Source organism: Melanaphis sacchari, unplaced genomic scaffold (assembly GCF_002803265.2).
Source record: "Melanaphis sacchari strain LSU unplaced genomic scaffold, SCAv2.0 Contig47_pilon_pilon, whole genome shotgun sequence".
Classification (NCBI taxonomy): Eukaryota; Metazoa; Arthropoda; class Insecta; order Hemiptera; family Aphididae; genus Melanaphis; species Melanaphis sacchari.
Window position 1 is genome coordinate 224,586 of NW_020271320.1, and position 24,924 is coordinate 249,509.

Consider the following 24,924-nt stretch of genomic DNA (forward strand, 5'->3'; position numbering starts at 1 on the left):
ATTTTCGATCTAATTGTCATACGATTTAGTTATAAAGCAAAAGTTATATTGTTATCAAATTCTAAATAGGTACCAAAAATATCTTCTGATCAGGAATTTTTTTTTTTAATTGATTTTTATGTAGACAATTACCTAAATAAATAATAATATTATATACATAGTACATACATTACTAAATATATATTTTTTAAAACAAACTTTCAAAGTTTCACAGTAGGTAATTATAGTTTTATTTTAAGTTAAATTTAATAAAATATTGATTTTACCGAAATAGATTTTTTGAATTTCCTTTCTAAATCTATTGAGGTTTTTCAAATTAAGATTAAGGTGAACAAAAATTCACTTAAAACTTAATGAGCGTGAAATAAGAATATTTTCAAATCAATTTCATTATTTTAAAAAGAAATACTCACTTTGAAAAACAACAATTTTCTCTAACCAATTTATACATTATACAGAATACAGATATCAAGTAAAAATAAAATCTGCCCAAGCCCAACTGTGTTACTTTACCTCACATACCATATTACTAAAACTGTCTATAATTAGAACCATACACTAATATATTATTCTTAATATGAATCGTTAATGTCATAACATACCAAGAATGATAATTTAAATTTCAGGGTATGAATATTTTAATAGTTATTATTTTGATTAGTTTCTTATTTCATAAAATTTATCTGAAAGAATACTTAAATCGTACTTTATTAAAATATTACTGTGAATTATTTTTAACAAAATATGGTATCCATATAAAACTTTATTTACTTGGTAAAATGAGTGATATTAAATGTAAACAAGTACTTACTATAAAATTTTCCAGGAAAATTATAGATTTGAAATTTACTATACATACATTAATATGTTATCATGGATATACTTTTCGAATTTCATATTTAAAGTTTCAAGTGATAGTTAAATTTGAGATTTCGTATTGATAAACGAAAACTAAAAATTAGCTACAATGCTATACAATTTAGATATTGTTGTCGTCATTATTTGTAAATGATATGTGTGTGTGTGTGTCTGTTATACAGCTGAACACAAGTCCAAGATAATAGATATGATGTTGCTAGTTGAAGAAGACTTCGGCTATATCTGTAAAAACCTGAAATAATAATAATTGTATAGTATAATTTGATAATTCTAAGACGAACGAGTTTTATTTACAATTAAATAAATATTATAATAATGAAGTATTTTGTAATAGGTAATATATTTTATTGTAGATAAATATTATCTTACTCGTTTAAAATCAATAAATACGTTATACGAGTGAAGTAGTTTCAAAATAGAAAATTTGCATTTTTGTCATTAATAAATAGCATATCCAACCAATGTAGAAAAAAAATACAAAAAATCAGTACACTTTCCCCAAATATTAAAAATAGGTGTAAGCCAAAATAATTAAATATATGTGCATTGTGCACCATAGCTTTTGGATAAATCTAAATGGTTTTAGACGCACTTGGGCTACGTAAAAAATTAACCTTTTTTCTCGGGATACACTTGGAAGATACTTTATTCCTGACCCTTTTGTGACATTAAACAAGCATAATTTCAAAATGCACTAGGAAAAATCCCACTTAAGTACCAGCAAGAAATATGTTAATTTTCAAATTGACTTCTATAGCATACCTAGATTATTGATTAATTTATCGATGATACTTGTGCTATTTATTATGATACCAATTTTTATAATAATCAAAAATATTATTTTTAAAACATATAGTTTAACATATAGTTTTTTTTTTTTTTTTTTTACATATTGTTACCAGCAAATTTATTTGTCGAATAATTATGCATTATTTTTGTCTTATATGCGCTAATAACTGTTTTTAATTAAAAAAAAAAATTAACTAGAAATCAATTAATCACATTAATCGAATGTGATTCCACTACAAGAAGATGTATACATATTTAAAGGCAATTCCTGTGTGGTCAGAAATACATGTACTTATCACAACGTCAGAAAAAACTTTTGCCTTAAAATATAAAAATAATATTTATATAATATTAAAGTACAATTGTATTAGGTATTGAAATTATAAGATAAATATCCATAATTTAAACATTGTGTACTTAGTAAAAATTACGTATTTTTTAGTTAATTTAAAAACAGCGTTCTTTTTGAGACACACGGTATATACATACCAATAAACTATGATAGTAGTTATTCTAAAACCAATTCATACCATATTCGTAAAATCTATAATAATACGTAGATTATTAGTAATTATTAAGTGGACACATTACCAGTAATTTACAGTTGTCATTTTTTAACGTCATACCATTTTCTTATGTAATTTATTTTATCAGTATGAAATATAATTATTATGAAATTATTCTCAATGATATACTCTTTTAAGGTAAATTTTTCTATACTCATTATACACATATGATTGTATTTAATATTTTTTAAATTGGATTATAAAAACAAGTATTTTTAAATATTGCAATTGAATAGAATAAATCATAGGAATTTGCTCTGCAATACAATACATATATATATATATATATATATATATATAGTTAATAATAACTATATAATAATAAAGTCGACAGTAGTTATTACCATATCATTGAGTGGGGCAGTAGTTAGAATTTTTAAAATTGAATTTTATGACAAATTCGTAAACGAAAAATTAATTTTGAACAAAACTAATAGGTGGTTTTAAAATGTTCTACCTGAAACTATCCTCAAAGAGAAAAATATAATTATCTTTTTTTGGTACCTTAATTTTTATTTATAAATCATAGCTAAATTTGGGTATTTGTTTGTTTATTGCTCCGCCACTCGTTCACCACCACTAAGAAATTGTTTTTAAAATGTCTTAATATGTTATCATAACAATAATAAAAGTACTTAATTTTATTAAATAAAAATGAAAAATAAATATAATTATTGTCAATAAATATTTAAGTATTTAATTAAATTTGGGTTCAGAACTCCAATATATCTTTTAAATTAGTTTCAAATGTATCTTATGTATTAAGTCACGTTTCCCACTTGAATTCTACCAAATATGCTAAATGAAATTCTTTTGTATGGTTATCTAGCCTAGAGGTTCTCAAACTTTTTATGGCATGGCCCGTTTTAAAAAAAATATTTAAATTTGGGTGACCCATCTGATGACTTTTTTTTTTTTTTGAGACCCACAGTTTGAGAACCTCTAATCTAGCCTATATGAGTGTATCTCGTATACTACAATGACAGATTACAGGCTATTCTAGAAAATACTTATTTTAACTAATTTTATAGTTCGTTAACAGAAGAAATCATATGTGTCTAACATAGTATATTGTAGTATACACAATTTAGTCTTTTAGTCCCGTATTGATTATTTTCTACTCATCAAAATAGTTTAGTATTTGTGTAAATGCGATAAGTGCAATTTATATGATAAATTCATCTAAGTTTTAACATTTAAAATTGGTAGAATTTCAAGATCACTGTAAACTGAGTTGAAATTATGATATATATGGTAAAATATAATATAATTTTCCTATAATATCATTATATATTACAAATTATAATACCATATAATATACTGTTATAGTGTTACATAATATAAGTATTAAGTGCATATAGTATATGGTATATCTATTAATCTTCTAATGAAATTATATAATATATTCCACGATGGTTTGGGAATTCATCTTTCGTAGAATTAACTACTGTGTAAAATAAATCTACATTCTACAACAAAACAAAAATGTGGACAAAAAAACAGGAAATATGTATATACCTATTCACTTGAGTACCTAGTGACATGATATTATGGCTTTCCATCAATTTTACCATATTCTAGACAATATTATAAATCGTTATTTTTTTCATTTGCTCTACCATAAAATATCATTATTCAAAAATTATTCTGATTTTTCTGAAGAGAAACAACGGAAAACTGAATATTCAGTGCAACTATAAACTTAATCAATAAACATTAAATAACTGTAAACATTTGAAATTGAAATTTATATAATCTAGTCAACAATTACAGAGAAAAAATAGTACAGATGGCGTAAGACCACAAAGTATGGCCAACCGTGAACATATTTTTGTTAAATATAAGTAGGTACGTCAAACAGTTTTTTACATAGTTTAAACTGTACTTTTAACTTGCAGCGATTAATTTTTGTTTCGAAATAAGAGTAATTCGACTCTGCATCAGTGCTCTTATTATTTTACAAATTATAAATCATCGTTCTCTGATTTTGTACGTCATGACGTTTTTATAATTTTGATAATCGGCCGCATATAATAACCGTTTATTTAGGTACACGTTCATGGTTTCTTTCAGTCGTACACGGCTACCGTAAAAATAATTTATTTATAATACGTGGCAGGTTTAAAATTCATAATAATTAGTAATCGCGTATCGTGTAGCTAAGCACAATAAATCCGACCAAACTTGAATTTAAACATATAATGATAGCGATTCTCTTTTTAATCTACTCGTTTAACGCACCTATAATAATATTTAAATGAGTAGTGACCGATGATTCTTATTTCGTTAGTAAAACGTACGGTATTATTATTATTATTATATCTGAGAATATGCCGTTAACAATAATAATATTATTATTTAAACGAAATCGTACACACACGCACGCACACCTAAAAACATGAAAATATTTTAACCGGTCTTACGCGATACGAACAAAACGATAATAATAATATTACATCGAACACGCCGAACGGTTTGTCTAAAATGTGCTATTATATTATTCAACGAGGGCGGACTTATAAGACGAATATAACGATATAATATTATACTGTAGAACGTTAATTTACCATACTTTTTGGTTGCAAAATAACCATCAGTTCTAAATAATATATAATATGTATATATTATTATATATTATATTGTATACAAATAACAACATATTTCAGCAGGTCGATTGCCGCAGGGCTATAGACTACAGATGATAACAATACAATATATAATATCATTAACTAGTGCCTTTATTCGATTAATTTCCACTACAGCAAAATTCGAGAACCGCTGCATGTGATATCAAAGGAGATATTTAACACTCAGTGGCGTATTTAAGGGGGATGTTGCGGGTTTCTACCCCCACAAAAATAAATATGCAAAAAAAGCATATATAATTCATGAAAGATATCAGAAAAAATCGTGGGAAAAAGGGTGGTCTTTAAAATTACCGGTTAAAATTATTTTGACCTTATTTTTTTTGCTCTTTTCGATTTCAATGACTATATGTCTATAAAACGTGACCTATAGTTTAGGAAGCTCTGTAATAAATTACTTTTCAAGGGGGGGGGGGGGTGAAGGCGAGCGCCCCCTTAAATTAAATAAACAAGATATTATTGGGCCAAGCTTTTTGATTTTTTTTTACCTGATGACTTTTATTTTTTTTTTTGCTGTTTATGCCCCCTCCCCTCATTTTGAAAATTTTTGGATCTATCCCTGTCACTATTACGACACCCCTCCCCCCCTAAAAAAAGATTGTAAATATGCCACTACTAACACACACATTATAGCGTGTAGGTATATTTAACTGTTTATTATTCAAAATACGAATTGAATGTGTTACATATAAATTATCGTCAGTCGTTACATGTTACGTACTATAATTAATTATTAATAGGTACACGACGACGGGCGTCTGGCGAGCGCAAATGTTATTATATTAACTTATTATTTTTACCGTTAAATGTTTTGTGTTTTAGTGAAATATTATTACGCGGTTTTATTTTTTCTGTTCATTTTATCGTACAAAAATATAATTATACAGTCATTTTGTTGCTGGTACACATGTAGTTTACAATAGGTAGGTACTAATATGCTTTAATATAATTAATTATATATTATATCGTATAATATGCACCCGAAATTAATTTATTGAATTGCTTCGTATATAGGCCAATAGATACGTGAAACCTGCCACACCACCGCTTTTATATTTTGTTCTCGTCAGTACAATTTTGTTTCTCAATTTATTTTTTGTTTTTTTTTTTATCAGGATTTTGTTAGTATTATCAGGTATTTTAATGGTCATATGTGTTGGTATTTTTTTTCTTATGCACTCACACCTTTTGAAAATAATTAGGTATGCATTTTATACCCGTGCTTAATTCTTTAAAGTCTCATTTTTCTTAATTTAGATCATTTATTACCATTTAAAGTATAAATAAATAATAAATAATCTATTATTTATGTGTATATATAAATGTATCTTACAACCATTTTGTTTTAAATTTAAAAATTAATCGCTGTAAATGTTAATTTAATAGCTATTAATTAATAATTTGATTAATTTTAGTTTAAATTATTGGTAAAAATCGACTACATAATTATATAATAAAAACATTCTGTTCAATCCAATTTTTAACAAATGCATTGTATAATATTTTATTGTGTTATATTATAATTTAAGAGTATAATAGATAAAAAAAGACATTATGGCTTCTTAGAAAAAGCTTTTGTGGCTATGTGGTTTTTTTTCAAAATCGTTCAACCAAATAAACGTCTATATGGACGAATAGTAAAAAAATTAATGTACGAGACTATGTTATATTATACCTACTGAATAACAGCGACTATAAAAATAGGATTGTAGGAATACCTATACTACGATATGAATTGTGATATACTACAGTCAACATGTAATATTTTAATGACATAATAATATGTTTCATTTTGACTATTTTGGTAGTAAAACATTGTGTGTTATTAATACCTATAATACGCGTGACTAAAATAATAATATGCATAGATGTCTTAGTATCTACAATATTTATCATGTTTTTTGTTTATCTGAAATTTTAATTTGTTAAGTCATGAGGTAAAAACTATACAAAATTTAAATATTGGGATACTAAAATTTTGTAATATTTACAGAGCCCTCATACTACCAAAAATGTCAACATTATTTAATAACTTTCTGTATCTATGTCAGCAAATTAGTTCAGTATTGTTTTTTTTTTAACATATATTATTGTCAATTTTTTTAGCCAAATCACTTATACTTAATGCTACTGTACCATATACTTTTCAGCAATTTTTTAAATCATTATATCGTTGAAAAACTACGTTCACACGTTGCTGAACTCTGGGAGATTGTTAATGCGAGCTTAATACAATATTAATATAGTATACGATTAGAATACAAGCTAATACAAATAATTGAACTGATAAATAAATGTTTAAAAAATAATTATTAGAACTAGTTATTGATGTTTTAAATTTGATCTCTTATCAATCTTTACATACTTATGATTAAGATAAACGTTTTGTTATTCAAACCATGGAATTCTACTTAATATTTCAACTTGATTAAAAGAAAATAACTTATAAAAATATCGCAAATTAAACGAAACTATTTGCATCTAATAGGTATAGTATAATTTTTACTATGAATAATAATATCAAAAAATGTTTTCTATTTGTAAAATATATTAATAATTGTAGACATTGTCTTTTACAGTTTTACGAACTTGCGAGTTTTTTATTTTTGTATCTAGCTATATCGGATTTAATCTTTAATTCTCATAGTTTTTGGAAAAACTTAATGGAATGATAATAAATTATTCTACATGAAGTAAAAGCGAATATAGCTAAAGAAGTCGTTCAGATTGTACAGATTCACAAAATGTATATTCTCAATGATATTATTAGCTATAGGTATTGATATTTTAAAGATAGTATGTTTTGTTTTACGTAGTTATGACATTTTTCCTTTTATTTTTATTACACAGTTATTGAAAATATTGTAAAAGAATTGATAAATAAAAAAAAATGGATATTCTTTACATGTTGCGTAAATTAATTTCATTGATAAGCTATATTTAAGATAAATTTCATAATAATTAATAAATATTATATGTAACATATATGAATACATTTGTAGCACCAGTCGTGCCAGTTGTTTTAGGTCGTTACCAGTCTGAATAATTTATGTGGTTGATCAAACGTTGAAGTTATAGAATAAAACGAATAAAAGGTTTAATGATTTTGTTTAAATGTATAATCATAGACACAGGGTTTGAGAATTATATCACTATACCTATAAAAATAACAATAATATGCACTAATCAATAATGTATCCTAATAAATTTTGAAATATGCCCAAAACAAAAAGCAAAATAAAAGCTTTATAATTTAAAATAATTTCAAATACAATTCTAGTGAATTTGATATCTGTTCATGTCAAGTTTTTTTACATTCAACCATTCCAGTGTTTTGTATTATAGTTAAAACTTAAAATTGGGTATAAACGTTGTTAAGATTATTATTTAAAAAAAAAATTGTCAAATTCTTATAAATAATTTAAAGAGAATCAAATTTTTTTTGAAAATTAACGATGTGTTAATAGTGATATTTTAAACATTTGGTAAAAAATGTCTAATACCTATAAGTATATGCGGTTATTCGTTTTTGAATTATATGTGATTAGTTGCAACCAATGATGCAAAAATACCGTATTTTATTTTAATTTGCATAATACACAGATTTTACAAAAATCGTACAGTGTTTTCTTGATAATCAAATATAATAAGATCAAAATATTTCAGTTTATTGAACAATATAATGATACATTTTAAATGTGGATACATAACTAAGAAGGCTAAACCCCAAATACTGTAGTTCTAATTAATACACATTTTTAACAAAAATATTAATTTATTTTCACTATACATTTATTATTGTGTATTTTTTTTTTTTTATCAATAGTACCTACTTATTTTTATGCATAACAATAAGCTTGTTTTATATCACTGATAACAACAAAATAATAAAATTGTTTGATGAAAAATTGTTATTTTACGCACAAATATAGGTACGACCTCATCTAAATTTAAATTTAAGGTTAGGGATCAAAATGCCGGAAAAACTCACAAAAATATCAAGAAAAACCCGGGGTTTTCCCCAGAGCTATGGTAAACATGGAAAATCGAAGAATATTTAAATAATAAATTTCCAAAATAACTAAATTTTTTGGAAAATTAAAAATTTTATTTACGCTTAAAATAATAGAAATATAAAAAAAACCTAGTTAAAAAAATAGATAAGAGGCTTGTGTTATTGTCATTGCATATTTTTCAATACGACATACGTATCATTGTAATGAATAAACAATTAACTATTAATAATTACATAGTAAGTACTAAATATCAAATATTTATAATAATTAATATTACAGTTTATAATTATTTATAAATAAAAGATCGAGTCTGTAAGATTTATCCACTAAACAGACTTTAAGTACCTAATGGTATTTATTATATAATAGTATCTATATTAATATTGTATTTATTATGATTATCAACTATATTATTTATTGGATTGTTTCATTTCCACTTCATATTACTTTTTCAATTATTAAAAAAAAAATAAAAAATAAAAATTTAAATCATTTTATCACGAAATTTTACAATTTTTCCTAAAAATCCTGGTTTTTTTCTACAAAACTATATTTTTCGGAAATTTTAAATGAAACTAAATTTTCCCAATTTTTCTGAAAAAAAAAATGATTTTTTTCCGAAATTTTAATCCTTAATTAAGATGCTAATAAAAAATATATGTGAAATTACGCTCAAAAAATTTTTTTTCAGATAACTCCTTATATATTTAAGTTTTTTAAACTAATAAAAAGAATAAAAATACAATTGAATAAATAGTTTAAAATGTTAACGCATAGATAATTTTAATATAAGCTTTTAGTATTAATTTCAAGTCCTTTTATTTATTCATTTTTGAGTTATATTTAAATACTAATATATACTTTGTGTAGAGATCAAGTTATTATTTTATAATTTAGATTCTGAACGGAACAATAACAGTGAATATTCACCAATATAATAATTATTTTTCAATAAACATTTTTAATATTTTACTGTATAAAAAAAAAAAAAAATAAAATAAAAATAACAATAAATACTTGATATTTTTACCAAATTTTTATATTATAATTTTCATAAGAAGTAGGTATGATTAATTTATCAAATTTTTTAAATTTTTTTATAAATGTTGATTAAAAATTATTCATCGAATAGAAATACTTGAAAATTGTATGCAAGAGTCAACAAAAGATATTCTTATATCTGTATATACATAATAAAAATACATATAAAAATAAATTTTGACGAAATTCATCACAATTGCAAAAAATTACTAACTATTTTGTAGTAAAAATGCATAAAAACTTTTTTTTGTATCTAAGTTTTGAAAATTTAATAAAAAATATCAGTTGTGCTCTTAAACTTTGCGAATCAATAAACATACTGATGCCATAAGGCACTATGGAATTAATTTATAACAAATATATTTATGCAACTAATTTTGTTAGTTTATTTTTAGATATTGCTAAAACCCCTTATCACGGTTATTATTTCCAGGAATGTTTTAAAATATTGATCATCATCGGAACATTTGTTGGTCATTGATAAAATGTGTGATTATAAATGTGAATTACAATTAGACTACAATGCATATATTGTTTTTAAATTTGTGTTTAAAAAATATAAATTTATTTGTATTCATTTTTTGTATCATTACGTTTTAGAGCAGAAAAAGTTCCAATTTATATTTATTTAAGATTTCTAGTAGAAAATTAGATCTAGTTCATACGTTGTGGGCTTATTTATTAAAAATTAAAATAATTAGGATCCACCAGTTATGTGGAGTATTTAACTAGATCAAACAATAGTTTTTAATTTCTTAAAAAATAGAACGAAATCGATTTTATTGTTTAGTTGTATGGCAATGACTTAAAATTATCAATAAGTATTTAAACTAGTATTTTCTATTCATAATCTAATTTTAAAAATATTTTGGCTTTATCTTTACTGTTTATAGAAATTTTAAATGCTTGAATATTTTAATATAGTTTTATAAATTAAACTCGAGGTAAAAAAGTTCACTTAAACTTTAAAATTTTATCAAATTTTAATAATTAAACGAAAAATAACGATTTTTCCTTAATCGATTATTAACAGTTAATTACAATATACGCAAATAATTGGGAATAGAGATATTCTACTAATAAATTCTCATATTATCATGTTCTACAAATAATTCAATTTAAATATCATATTACGTTTATTAATGTATGATATAGAAAATACCTATGTAATATATCTATGTCAATAACAATCAATTATGGTATATCGATGAATTATGATTACACTGTTTATTAGTGAACTAGTTGGGTTTAGGTAAGCCAACAAATTAAAACAGAATAATAAAAGATGACCAAAAAGTTGGGAAAGTTAGCGCAATAAATAAAAAAATTGATTGGTAATGTTCCAATTTATTTAACATCGTTAAAGCACTGTCCAGTGTTGTAGAATAACTTTTGTTACAACACTTTTTTCAAATAACTATCTGATTTATAAAAATAAAACCATATGTATTTGAATATTATAACGTGAATATAATGTTATTTTCTATTTAACATAATGTTGAAATTGTAAATTTGTAATAGATACCACCACAAGAAAACCAAAAATTACCAGACTCTCCTTCGTAACATAAATAAGTGTCTATATTTAAATTATATGAACGAGTATCAAGTTTTTTTTGGCAATTCGACTAAAATACATCAATATTACCAGTAAAATAACTTATGAGAACAAAAAGCCTAAAAAAGTTTCCATCTTTTGCTATGCAAGGGAAAAAGTTTTCTCGGACGACATTTCTGAAAACCTTTTTTATGTACACTCATAACTTTTCCAAAGTTTTTCTCGGTAGTCTACAGAAATATAATGTTTTTCAAATGAAGCTATTAAATGCTTTGGAAATGCTATGCATACATTTTAATTTCAGGATCAGTTTTATCATGTTAGTTAATTAATGCCAAACATTTGTGAGGAATTGATATTTTTACAAATACATTTCACGGAGAACGGAAAACTATAAAAACGTAATGTATTACCTTAGTGGTCAGGGAGGATTGCGAATGATGGATTGGAGTTGTGGTCCGATTTGAAATATTCTACCAGAGTGATCCGGTTTTTAACAAAATCTAAAAAATGACCAAGCAAAATAAGGCTAACGCATATAAGAACATTTTTAAATATTATTTATATTTACGATTTTTTTTAGTATTAATGAGCGTGTATTACTACAATAGTGGCACTAGTATATTTTCTTGCATAGTCTAGAGAACCTAATAAAATCTGAAAATGGTCTTTGCAAATCTCACTAATTCCTATCAAATATTCGATATTAGTTTTATTTAATAATAAATACAGCACAATGTGCAGACGCCAACTTGGCGGACGTGAATCGCTTCACTATTGTATCAGTTACTAGTCTATTTTGATTAAAAAAAAAAAAAGGTCACATTATTATTTATAATATTTCTATACGAAAAAACAAACATTTTTATAATACATGTGTATAGAGTATCCATATGAATTCTACGGTTTTTAAGGTACCACGATTAAAACTCTAATAATACATTTTACCATACACTCACATTTTAAATAGGTCGGATATTTAATTTTTTAAATGTGAGCTCCGTGGGTTTTTCTCTCTTCCTTAACTCTAAAATCACAGTTTTCGATTACTCTCATAATTATATATTAGTACCTACGTGTATGAAAAGAAAATTCTTGATAAACATAAACAAATGAAATGACAAAGGTCGAATTTCCATTATCGAAGATTTCTATTTATTGGAAAGAAAATAATACAATCTATAAATTGAACGAATTGGCTTAGAAAAACTATACAATGGAAATGGTTCCTAAAAACGTAACACGATAACATCGGTAATGGTTTTCAATAAGTCTATTAAAAATGTCAAAAATAACTTAGAAGTATTTTTACATTAATTATTTTGTAAAATAGTAAAATATTTAAACGTTTCTAAGCTGCAGATCACTTACATAATTATGTAAACTTTTAGTTATGAAACAATCCAGTGTATAAAAATGAAAATCATTTTTGATTGTTATAATTATAAGTATAAATTTTGTTTTCGTTAAAAATCTAGACTAAAAATTATGTAAAAATGCAATATATGAGTATGCAAAGCGCATAAGTATTTTATATAACAAAAGTTTAGATGAGCGAAATCTCCGCGTTCAACAGTACTTCCGAAAATGTTTTCTCACTACTAAGTTCATTCAAATTTTGAATAATATATAGATATCTAATATACAACTTATTCAAAATTTTAATAAAATAAAAACGCTCATTATCTTAAATGATACTTTCACCCAAATAAGTAAGAACTAACAAAAATAATAATAATGAAAAAAAACTTTGCAAATAATATACATAATTTTGTTTTGAGAATCATTTGATTTGTATCAATACTACTAAAAATCAAAAATAATAATTTTAAAAACATTAAAACTTTTCAATAAAACGTAAGTTTAACTTCAAAAGAATCATCCGGTATTCTATATTATGTACTCAAATGTATATATCAAGTCATAATACAGTCATAGCTTGATTTATAATTTCCGGATTAGTAATATTTAGATAAAAATAAAATGTGAAGTATACAATAAATTGATATTTTTATATAAAAATATTTTGGAAAGGAAATCATTTTTTTCTCACTTTTGTGATTTTGTAACAAGAATGCTGTCATTTATGTATCGACTATGCTTAAATGTGTAAAATATTATGACATATATAGTATATATTTAAAATTGTATTGCCTACTGCTATAAACGCTTTTCCTATAAATATGAAAAATACAAAATGGTGAAAATAATTTTGTAAATAATTTATCGTTGAATCGAAAAATAAATAAAAAATATTATGTGAACTAAATTTATAGTTTTTACTTTTATGTGAGGTAAAAATATTGAAAAAAAACTAAAATTTTAAAATTTTCCTTGTATCTATTTGCATTTTGTAAAAGATTGGCCTTATTGCCATCCCTCCTCTGTCATCGTACTGTAAAAATATTTGTGCTCGTCAAGTTATTACGTTTTTGTCTTTATGATTTGGATAGTTACTAATTATTATTATGTAGTGCCAATACTCAATTGCCTTAATTTATGTTTAAACGTTAAAGTAGTATAATTTGTTTCTTAACTTATATGTTTTATTTTTATTAATAATGAGTCGCTATAAAAGTAACACCTACTAAAATACAAAAATATACCCAATTATAAAAAAAAATAATTTTTGTAATTAATTATTTAATAAAGGTTTTGCAAAATTTAACTTTGTTTTTTTAATACCTTGATTGTTTTACTAATAATATAACTTAATTATATGGGCTACTATTGACTCACTCACACCATTTTACCTATACATTATTTAAAAGAGCGATTGATCCACGAAAGACCACTCAAATCCATTGATTTACTAATAAATAAATGAATATACATACATAATTATAATTTTCAAATGCATCACACATGATTTTAGTTGTATAATATTATTTGCATAAAACTGATGAAGTTATTATTATAGGTATATGTGTAAAAAAGTAAAAACATATATTTTAAACCATTTTCATATAATGTTCATTAGCAATTCGTTATGTTGGAAATTTCAAACAATAATTGACAAAACTAAATAAAATATTAATTTATTCGTCATAAATTATTTCTATTTTATTTAACAAAAAACAATTTCAATACAAAAATTTATAGACCTAACCGACTCGTGGTTAACGTCATGCTTGGGGAAGCTTCTTATAGATAAACAAAACACAGGAGCATTCAGAACGAGCATAATATATATTATTTTTATAGTCATAAGTTGAGTTTTGAATTACAAAGTAGAAATCTCTACTCTATATATTTTAATTGTGTTAGGTACCAATAGTTTTAATAATATATTTTATAGTTAAATTATAATAACCAAATTGTTCAGTTTGTACTTCAATACTCTTGTCATTTGCTTACTTAAGACAAATTCGCTGAACGCGACGTAAATGATGAGTTAGTAATCTTTAAATAATCACTAAGATAAGTATTGGTTTTTATGCATACTGCTTTATTATTGATTTTAAATAGAGTAAGAAAATAGTTTAACAATAATCTATATTCAATTCATAACTTTTTTTCAAATATATTTCTCTAGATATTAAAATCATAAATTAGATATTATAAAAAATTATATAATACAAAATTGCATATTGGTTCAAAATTCAATTCTTAAAAATACCAACACACATAAAATGTATTATAAAAATATTTTGTTCTCAAACATAATATTAAAAGTAAATTTAGTGTTATCAATACTTACATATTTGAAGATACTTAAAACAGTTGAAAGACTTGAAAGTATAGTAGTGTTAGAAGAATCCGTTTCACTCTTCACTGCATACAATTTGATGTAGGTTATTATTCAATATTGATCTATAAATTACATTTTCCATAACATTATTACGTCCATCTTTCTTGATTAAATGACTAAAATACTTAATCAAAAAATTTATTTCTATAACTAAAGCTTTTCAAAGACCACTATTAATTTGATAAATATTAAAATATTATGCTAATATTTTATTATTTATATTGAAATAAAAAAAAATCTAGTAAATGTATTATTATATCAGCCCGAAGTCATTAACTATACCAAATGTTTTGGCTAATGAGTGTTTATAATTTAAATATAATTTACTTAATTTTAAAAATAAATATAAATATTTAACTATTCTTTCGAAAATGTTTTGAATTGTTAAAGATATACCTTGACTAATGAATACCTAATAGAATATAATCCTTAACGTTTAATTTAAAATCATTTGTTGTGGAAAAATTTCTAGCTAGTATACAAATAGTAATAAGTAAAATAAGTATTAAAAATAATATTTACTTTGAAATTGTTGTAATAAAAATTTTTTTATTAACTAAAATCATTTATCTTATAGGATATATTTGTAGATATTTTATTTTAAAATTATACTTCATTTCTTACTTTGAAATCAGTGCTAAATAATAAAACTAAGTTACTGAATTCAAAATCAGCTGATTTTATTTAAATATATAGGTACAACTTATATTCATTAATACTCAAAGTAATTATTTATTATACGTAATCATATTTCAGAATATTTTATTAATAATAATTAAAACTTATTGAATATTAAGTACCTATTATTAAATTGTTTAAACTATTTTAATATTATTTTGTTATATTTAGTAATATTCATGTAATTTTAGTAAATTAAAATCAATCTAATAGTAAATATATGTATGTTTTATTTGGGTATACCTATCAGTTATATTATGCATTATATACTTTATTTATACTTAAAATATTATGTATATTTATCAAAATTTAAAATTTATATGCTGAGATTAATAAAAGCTATCTTCATTTATTGAATTTTTTTAAATCTCATTAAGTACACAGTACCTACCTATTACCATTTATAGTTATTTTAAGTATTTCAATTTTTTTTATCTAATGATTTTATCTTTACACTATTTCACAATCCTATTTTATGTCACGTACAAAAGACTCAATAAACTCATGTTTTTATTATATCTTGTTTTTTACTACTTTATAAATATTTTTTATTTATTTTTTACCACATGGAAATTTTATTATAGGCATGTTTCAAAATTGGAAAGTCTGTGCGATATTTAATTCGAAAATAACGTTATGGGATGTTATGATATTTTATACTTTTTTTTAGGATAAAAATACAATATATTATTTTACTATGAGTTTTAAGCTAATTGTTATGCATTTTGTTTGCGAATTGAAATTTAATCAATTTTATATCCTATCATAAAATTTATATTTAAATTAATGGAAATATCTATTTTTTAGTCTATAATATGTACATAAATAATTTAAATAAGAACCTACATAGTAATAAATAATAAACCATTTTAAGTAGTTTCTTTATAAGTATAAATAACAAAAAAAAAAAAAAAAAACCAGAAATTTTTCTATATAAAATCATTTTAGAGTTTATTCAATATTTTTGTACAAACATTTAAAATTTAAATTATAAAATTAACTATTTCTAAAAAATATTATAAAATAAATAATTTGATTTTAATTTTTTATTGTAAAATATGTAATAGATAATTTATTTTTGCGTCTACTTATAATAAATCAAATAACAAAATAAACAATTATTTAATAGTTTCAATATTCGATAGTTTAGTTATTTTTAAAATAGTTTTAAATTTTAAGTTTATATTATTACGGTAAATTTATATACTTCTATAAATTCCTAGTGTTATTTTTTAGATTTTGTGCAAAGCAATGAATGTATTGATTTTATAATGATATTTGTATTTTTGTGTATGAGTATTGCACCACGATAAGTTGTCAATAAAATGCTTTGATTTTAAACTTCGAGGGTTGTTCTGGATAGAAAATTAGATTTAGTTTGTAAGTTTGTACTAAATAAAATAAAAAATTAGTTGTATTTTTTTATGATTGGGGAAAAAAAATTTAAATAAAATGGAAATTTTTTACGTTAAATAAAATTTGTACTAAATTTATTTATTTTATTTTTTATTTTATTATAATTCGAAAACAAATAACTACAGAAACTTGAAATTTTCGCTAACTATTTTTACTATTATTTTCTATATATTATATTATTTCGTATAAATTAATCTTATATCTGAATATATATATTGAAATATAAAAACCCATTTTTTTTTCATATGCATTTGAATTTTAAACTTTGATCAAAACCATTAAAATCGAAAAAAAAATTACAAACTATTTTGTAGTTAGAATTTTATAATATGACACTATAGGCTATCAGACTGTTTCTACTCAGAATCGTCTTCCCTGTACAATGATACACAATTGAATTTAAATTTAGCACACCCATTATAGTAATGGGCTCTACACCTAATATACAACAGAGCAGTATCCACTTTTCTACCTTCATTTTATGTATAGCTATACTTAATTTATTTATTTTTTATTGATCTTATTTAAGTCCGGCAACTAAGGCCATTAGCTGTCGATAGGAACATTAGGTTTTTTTTTGTGTAAAGTTTGTTTGTAAAGTTTGGTTAGTACGGTTGAAACACGTGTGTGTGTGGGCCATGGATTCGTCACTAATAACTCGGGTGGTCACCCATCTGAGAGGTAGCGACGCCGGCCGATGCTTGATCTCAGAACACATTAGTGACTGAGGCCAACCACCGTTCCACACCAGACCACAGTTATACTTATATACAAGAAGAATGTGGTGTTTTAGATTTGAATAATTTTGATGCCCATAAATACCTAATATTTAAGTATAAATTTATCTATTAGTATTACTTAATAAGTAAGGCCCGGAATTGTATGCACTAAAAATGTATTAAATAAACATGCATTTATGTACTGATTATCATTCAAATATGCACTTTAAATATGCAAAAATATACAAAAATAAGCAAAAAAATCGATTACCTATAAAAATATCTTTTATTTTCATTAAGTAGGTATAAATAAATAAAATCGAATAAAAGTTATGCACACATGGATCACGACAAACCTAACCTAATCTAACCTAATGAATGTATGATTCACTAAAATCTACTCAATAACAGATTACTACTTGTTCCAATAGGTATCAAATAAGATAAGAAAATGATTTTTTCAAATTACATGGACTATAAATATAAAACTATAAATACGTTATTTTAATTAAAATAATCAAAATATTACATATTTGCATTTAAAAAGCGTATATATGCAATGAAAAAATCGTAAAATACAGAAATATACAGTATACATGTCAAAAAATGACAAAATATGCAAAAATATACAAAATAGAATTTTAAATTTAGGATCTATTGACTACAAATCAAACCTGTAGCTTGCCTAGCTATTTTTTGGACTATCCAGAAAAAACATGCAAATACATATAATTCCGAGCCCTATAGTAATAAGTAATACTTGTCAAATCTCTTATTATATACTATAATATAGTATATTATTCTATACCAATCTTCACTCAATTATTATTTTTTGTGAGCAACTTAATATATTTTAAAAACGTCCTACACAAACCCAGTACGGACAGTATTATAGTATAGTAACTGATAAATTTAACGTTTAAAGCCGTTTTTTAATAAGATAATATTTTATACTTCACTCAAAACATAATGCAGTATGTAATAATATTACAACATTTTTACCTATCAAAATATGTAGTTTGTAGCTGTTCGTCACCGCGCTGAAGGTATAGATACACAAACAATTTACTATTAAAGTTAGTTTTCCGGCAAAATTGATTAATAACTTTTCACATTGAACTAAAAAATATTCGATCGCAACGCGCACATTCCCGCAGTTACTCGTTTCAGCGTTGGCCAAATATAAAATAGCGCGTAATTATGTTTTCTTTGTAAATCGACTTACGCGCACACAAAAGAAACACACATTAAGGTACCATGGTAAAAGATCTAGAAGCGACTATACATACACATACCGTATACCTGTATAAGTGCATTTACGAGTGTGCATAACCCACTAGCTCAGGGAGTTTAAATATCGTACGTTGGCTGGACATATCGTTAAAAAATGTAAATACCTATGTATTTTATGATGCACATAGTGTAACGACAAAAAACGGGTAAATGAATGAATACACAACTCACCTCGGCCAAAAAAAAAAAAAAGAATATCGACAGCTTTCGTTGTACAAAATGTACATTTTACAAATTATGTATAATACGTATTGCACGGATATCTATTTACTTAATAGGTATGCATATCATATAGTCGCGGTAATGAACGAAAACGAAAAAGTTTTATGTAGTGTTGGCAGCACCGTAAAACGAATAAAACAATAGCGAGTGGAATTATTTTTGGCGCATTTAATAATCATGGACCTGTCTATTTTATTTCTTACGACGTAGACTTTGAGACTCAAATTCTAAGACATTTTCCATGCACCGACTGTACGAAATAAAGAATACGGCTCTATTCAATACGCAGATTTAAGAAGGTCGGTTTACAATGTGCATTTGTACATTTTCCTCATAGACGGTTTCCTGACACGATTGATGTTACAAAGGTCAAATAGTACGATGTCAGCGTATGATTTCAAGATTAAATAATATTATATGTGAGTATATGAATGACACCACCAAGGAAATTAGTTTAAAAACACGAGATTTCTACCTCGGGACACGCTTAATAGTATATTATTTATTTTTTGCATTCAATAATAAAACCAGGAAAAAAAATACATTTTTTTTTTTACTTTTATGAAAATAATTACAAATTTTTCTTTGTAATACCTCGTTTTTTTTTTTTTTTTTGGCCCGAGTCCTATTCAATAATATCGTGTTTTACGCGAATACCTAAAATGCGAGTAAATAGGTAAATAATGTAATATTGTGATTTAGGTAGATGCAACGCTGAATTATAAAAGTCCATCACTTCCACCTAAACGTGACGAGGATAACAGGAATCTTTAAATGGGTAAGTACTTAATATTATATATTTTACAGTGATGACTGTTCATAATTTTTTACAAATATGCCTATAAGACGTGTAACAGTGGTATAAATGATTGATATTATTTATCTATATACTATTATGTTGTAATGAATTTCTAAATTTGTCAATATATTATAACGATTCGTAGCACTTATCTGCATCATAATACACTTTATTTTAAAACGGGAATAACCATTTTCATTAAAAAATGAGAAATCGTGGTATAGTTCGTATTAATCCACTTTTATTCCCCCCTGAAATTTGCCTCCTTTCCAATTTTCCTCCACCATACATTATCTGTCATTATCGAAATAAGAAACCGTTACTTTCTATTAATTAATAATATTCTAAAAGATAATAAAATATTAATTTTTATAATAATTTATAACCATAATAACTTATAAGTGCAATATACACAATATACAAACAAACTATCGTTAAGTTCTTAAATATTTTATATATTTTGAATAATAGAGAAGAGTAATACTTATATATATAATACAAATCAAATAATTGTATTATCATTTTCTTCCATTATATTAATTAAACGAATAGTTTTAATAATTAAATAATTAATAATTTATGATTTTAATGTTTGAGGGAAAATAAATATGATTCTAGTCCAAAAATATATGTCTAGGTAGTTGAAAGTGAAAAGTACCTTTAAAAAAAAAAATTAATAATAAAGAAAAACTGTATTTATTTTACAAGAAAATTTCCACACCCTATGAAACATGTCTAAAATAATGTACCATTGATATAAATATTACATACATATAATATTATGGAAATGCTAAGTAGGTAGATATATTCTATATAATATCTATTGATAAAAAATACTTTACATCAAACAAATTGTACACAGGAATACATAATATATCGTTTGTGTATCATGTTTCATTTTGTTGGTCTTACTTTTTTATACCTAATAGCCATAGTAACTTCGTTTACTCGAAATAAAAATAAATGATTGTTTGTTATATTATTATTATTTAAAACTCAAGATAATAAATTAATGTAAATATTTTAAAAGTAAAATTACTTATATCTATTAATTATAAAAGAAGTTGAATCGGCTGTAAAGTTTAGATAAAATTGGTAGAGCTGTAGAAGATTATTACTGTTATATATATATAAATGATGATTGGTGATGTACTATAGCTAACTTGAAAATAGGCACATCAATTGGTTCAAATAATATTTGTATGAATGAAAATCAGTAAGCACAACCATTCATAAATTATATAATATCATACTAGATAAATACCTTCAATTTCCTAACTTTTGATAATTTTAACTGTGCTTAAAAGACTCGATAAGGATGTACCTATCTTAGAAATAAAGATGTTAATACTCGATATAGTATTAATTATTGCTTATTGAACATGTAATAAATATTTCAATTGAAATAAATGTGTAAACTGTTATTATAAATATATAAATATAAGTTATGTAGACAAATGGTAATATTATTGTCTTAGTATTATGTGCAACCTATTGTGTTATACAAATAGGGAATACGTCTATCAAATCTTTATGTATGAGACACTAGCTGAATTGATTGTATGTAATTAACATTTTTGTTAATTCAAATCGTTTGTTAAATATATTTAGAAAGAATTTTTTTCTATAATTTTTTTATTTGTTCAAAATTATCCAAGTAATTCATGTGTACTCGTTTATAATGTTTTTACATCAACGTTCTCGTGAAAATAAAAACTAAAAAGCATAAGGCATTTAAGTACCTAATATTATTATTATTATATCATCTCAAGTCGCTAACTGTGGCACAAACGATCGCGACGGTGCATGTTGTTGTTGTTATTATTATTATATTATAGTATAGAAATAAAACATAGCATAGGTATATAAATATACAATATTATACAAACAGTGAGTTACGTTTGAAATAAATGATAATACTACACATCGCAAAATGATTATGAGCGGTGTTCGGTTCACTTTTGTGTTCGTGGGGAAGTTTTCAAGTTTTTAAGTGCTCGTAAAAATAATTTATGAGTGAAGATGATGTTTGACATATTTTATTGAATACCTTATCATATAATAAAATATACGAAATGAGTAGCCTTGACGCTTTGTACCGAAACAACGTCACATTCAAGTACGCAAACGTAAAACGATATATAAATAAGAATAGGCATACCTACATCATTAGTTTATAATTAATAAATTAAATATTTATAAAAAGTAAATCTCTACATCATTGAGGTATTGTTAATTTTTGTTAATCAAAATTTTTAACTGTTATGTATTTATAAGATATTTGAGGTCTTTTGTACATGGTTTTATTAACCTGCCTACTTGTATTCGAATATTATTAGTGATGTAATATAATACATAAATATTGAGAAATATCAAAATTATTTTTTGCATAAAATTAAAATAACTGTGCGTAAATTAACATATGATTGATAGTGAACAATTTGAACAAAATGCTTACAGTATTTATTGTACGAATATACAGCTAAGTATTCATATTTTATTATATTTGTCTGAACAGCGTACCGCTAATAATATAAACTCAGAAGAGAGTATTTAAAAGTAAATCATTGATAATATTAGTGTTTAAAAAAAAAAAAAATAAATGTTTAAAGATATTTAAAATGAAATGCTAATAAAATATTGTGTTACAATAAAATAACGAATGGGAATATTATAACAGCGATGAATTGCCGCAGAGTTATATTAACAGATTTAAAAATGTATCTAAAATCATCTAAGAGTCGTTTTAGCTGATAGAAAAATGTGACAATAGAACGCTATCAATACTTCATAGTGAAAAGAGCTACAAAATATATGACTACAGTGTAATAGAATGATATAATAATGATGCGACATCACTTGAACGAAAATGTTAATAAATAATAATGGTCTTAACCCACGTTGTGCTGACGTACGTACTTTTTTATTATTAGTAAAACTACTGTTGTGGTCTCTATATTACAAACATACAGTTTTGCGTAGTTTTGATCTACGCGTTAGATGCAGTGGCTAAATGTCAACAATTTTCATACGCGCTGTCACTCACAAAGTCGCTTATTAGAGATAAATACATCAAATGTTCAAATAAACATTGTTTATAAATTGTTTTTATACTTGTGGTAAAATAGAATAAGAGGAAAATTTTATGAGTTGCCTTAAATATGATTTTTAACTCTTCGATTTTGGATGCGGGAGATAGAAATCTTTCGATTCGTAAAGAGTTTTTTTTTTTTATTTTATTCTTTAAAAATATTTTCAATGCATACGTTATTGTGTGTTCTTTATTGAAAATTTAATGCCAATAATAATTATACTGTTCAAGTATATAATATGTATCAAAATATTTATTTTTTTATAGAATTCAAATTATCAACTTAGACAAGAGTTTAAAACGTTTTAAAAGATTTTGAACAAAATAAGCTAAGTGATACGTATTTTTTTGAATTTTTTCTAATTTCTATATTTTTGTGTAAAAATATTAGATTAAATGATTGAATTTTATGTGAAATACTAAAATTTTAATTACATTAGTATAAACATCATAGAAATGCATTTTTAATTAGTTTAAAAAATTATATAATGCGTTTTAAAATATAAATAAGTCATTATTAGTGATTACAACCATCATATACAAATGTAAAAAAAATTTAAAACTTAAAATGACTTAATTGAATATTTGTTCTTAAAACATTATAATTTAAAATAAATTGAATCGCAAACTTGTAATAACTTTATAAAATTATAAACAATTCCGTAATACATCATTTGTAGGCTATGTGGAATGATATACTTTGAAGTTTAAAATAATAATACATATTCGCCTAAGTAGCCTGCTCTTTTTCATTATTATAGTTTCATTCACAAGAACAATTAATCTATCTGCCGAGAGTAAAAATAAAGTTAAAATTCTTATTAAGTTGTATCAAGTAATCTAGTTATGTATATTTTTATTCAAAGTTGCATATGGAAAATTTAAAAGTTATGATATTCTTGAAATAAAAATTGAAGCAATTTCATACAACCAAAAGATCAGGTATTTTATAATTGATCTACTGTTTAACAAATAGCGTTTTTGAATGCACAACAATTGTGTTTATTTATGTTTGATTTTGTGTTACTTAATCTATAGTCTTATATTATTATGTGAATTATCTATATTAAATAAATTTATGATATATTTTATCGTATAAATTATAAAGGTACCAATAATCAAACCGTTCTATTATATAATTATATTACAGTTTTAATTATTGGATTTTTCTATGTAAATATATAGTAATACCCTACATGGTAACATGCTAATTATTTAATTAAAATTTTATATAATTCTTAAGTCATAAAATATACTTATATAGTAGGTAATGTATTTATAACGTATACTATAAAAATGTATATAAAATAATAAACCAAGCACTTACCTTATCTGAGCACTTTCTTTTGGTCTGAATAGGTTGATGTCGGATGATTAAAAACGATTAAAGTACAAATACTTTAGTTTAAAATAAATAAAAAATGTCGTGAATGAATTATGTATATATTTGCAAAATTTTAT

At 23.9% G+C, this 24,924-nt stretch overlaps 1 long non-coding RNA gene across 1 annotated transcript; it reads right to left on the minus strand.

The window, feature by feature from the left end:
* Positions 1-850: 850 nt before the first annotated feature.
* On the minus strand, positions 851-24,908 carry LOC112598368. The gene is made up of 3 exons (XR_003114886.1): positions 24,791-24,908; positions 15,195-15,307; positions 851-1,111 (listed from the first exon to the last, which is right to left on the minus strand). It is a non-coding gene; the product is annotated as an uncharacterized LOC112598368 (long non-coding RNA).
* Between the last annotated feature and the right edge of the window lie 16 nt (positions 24,909-24,924).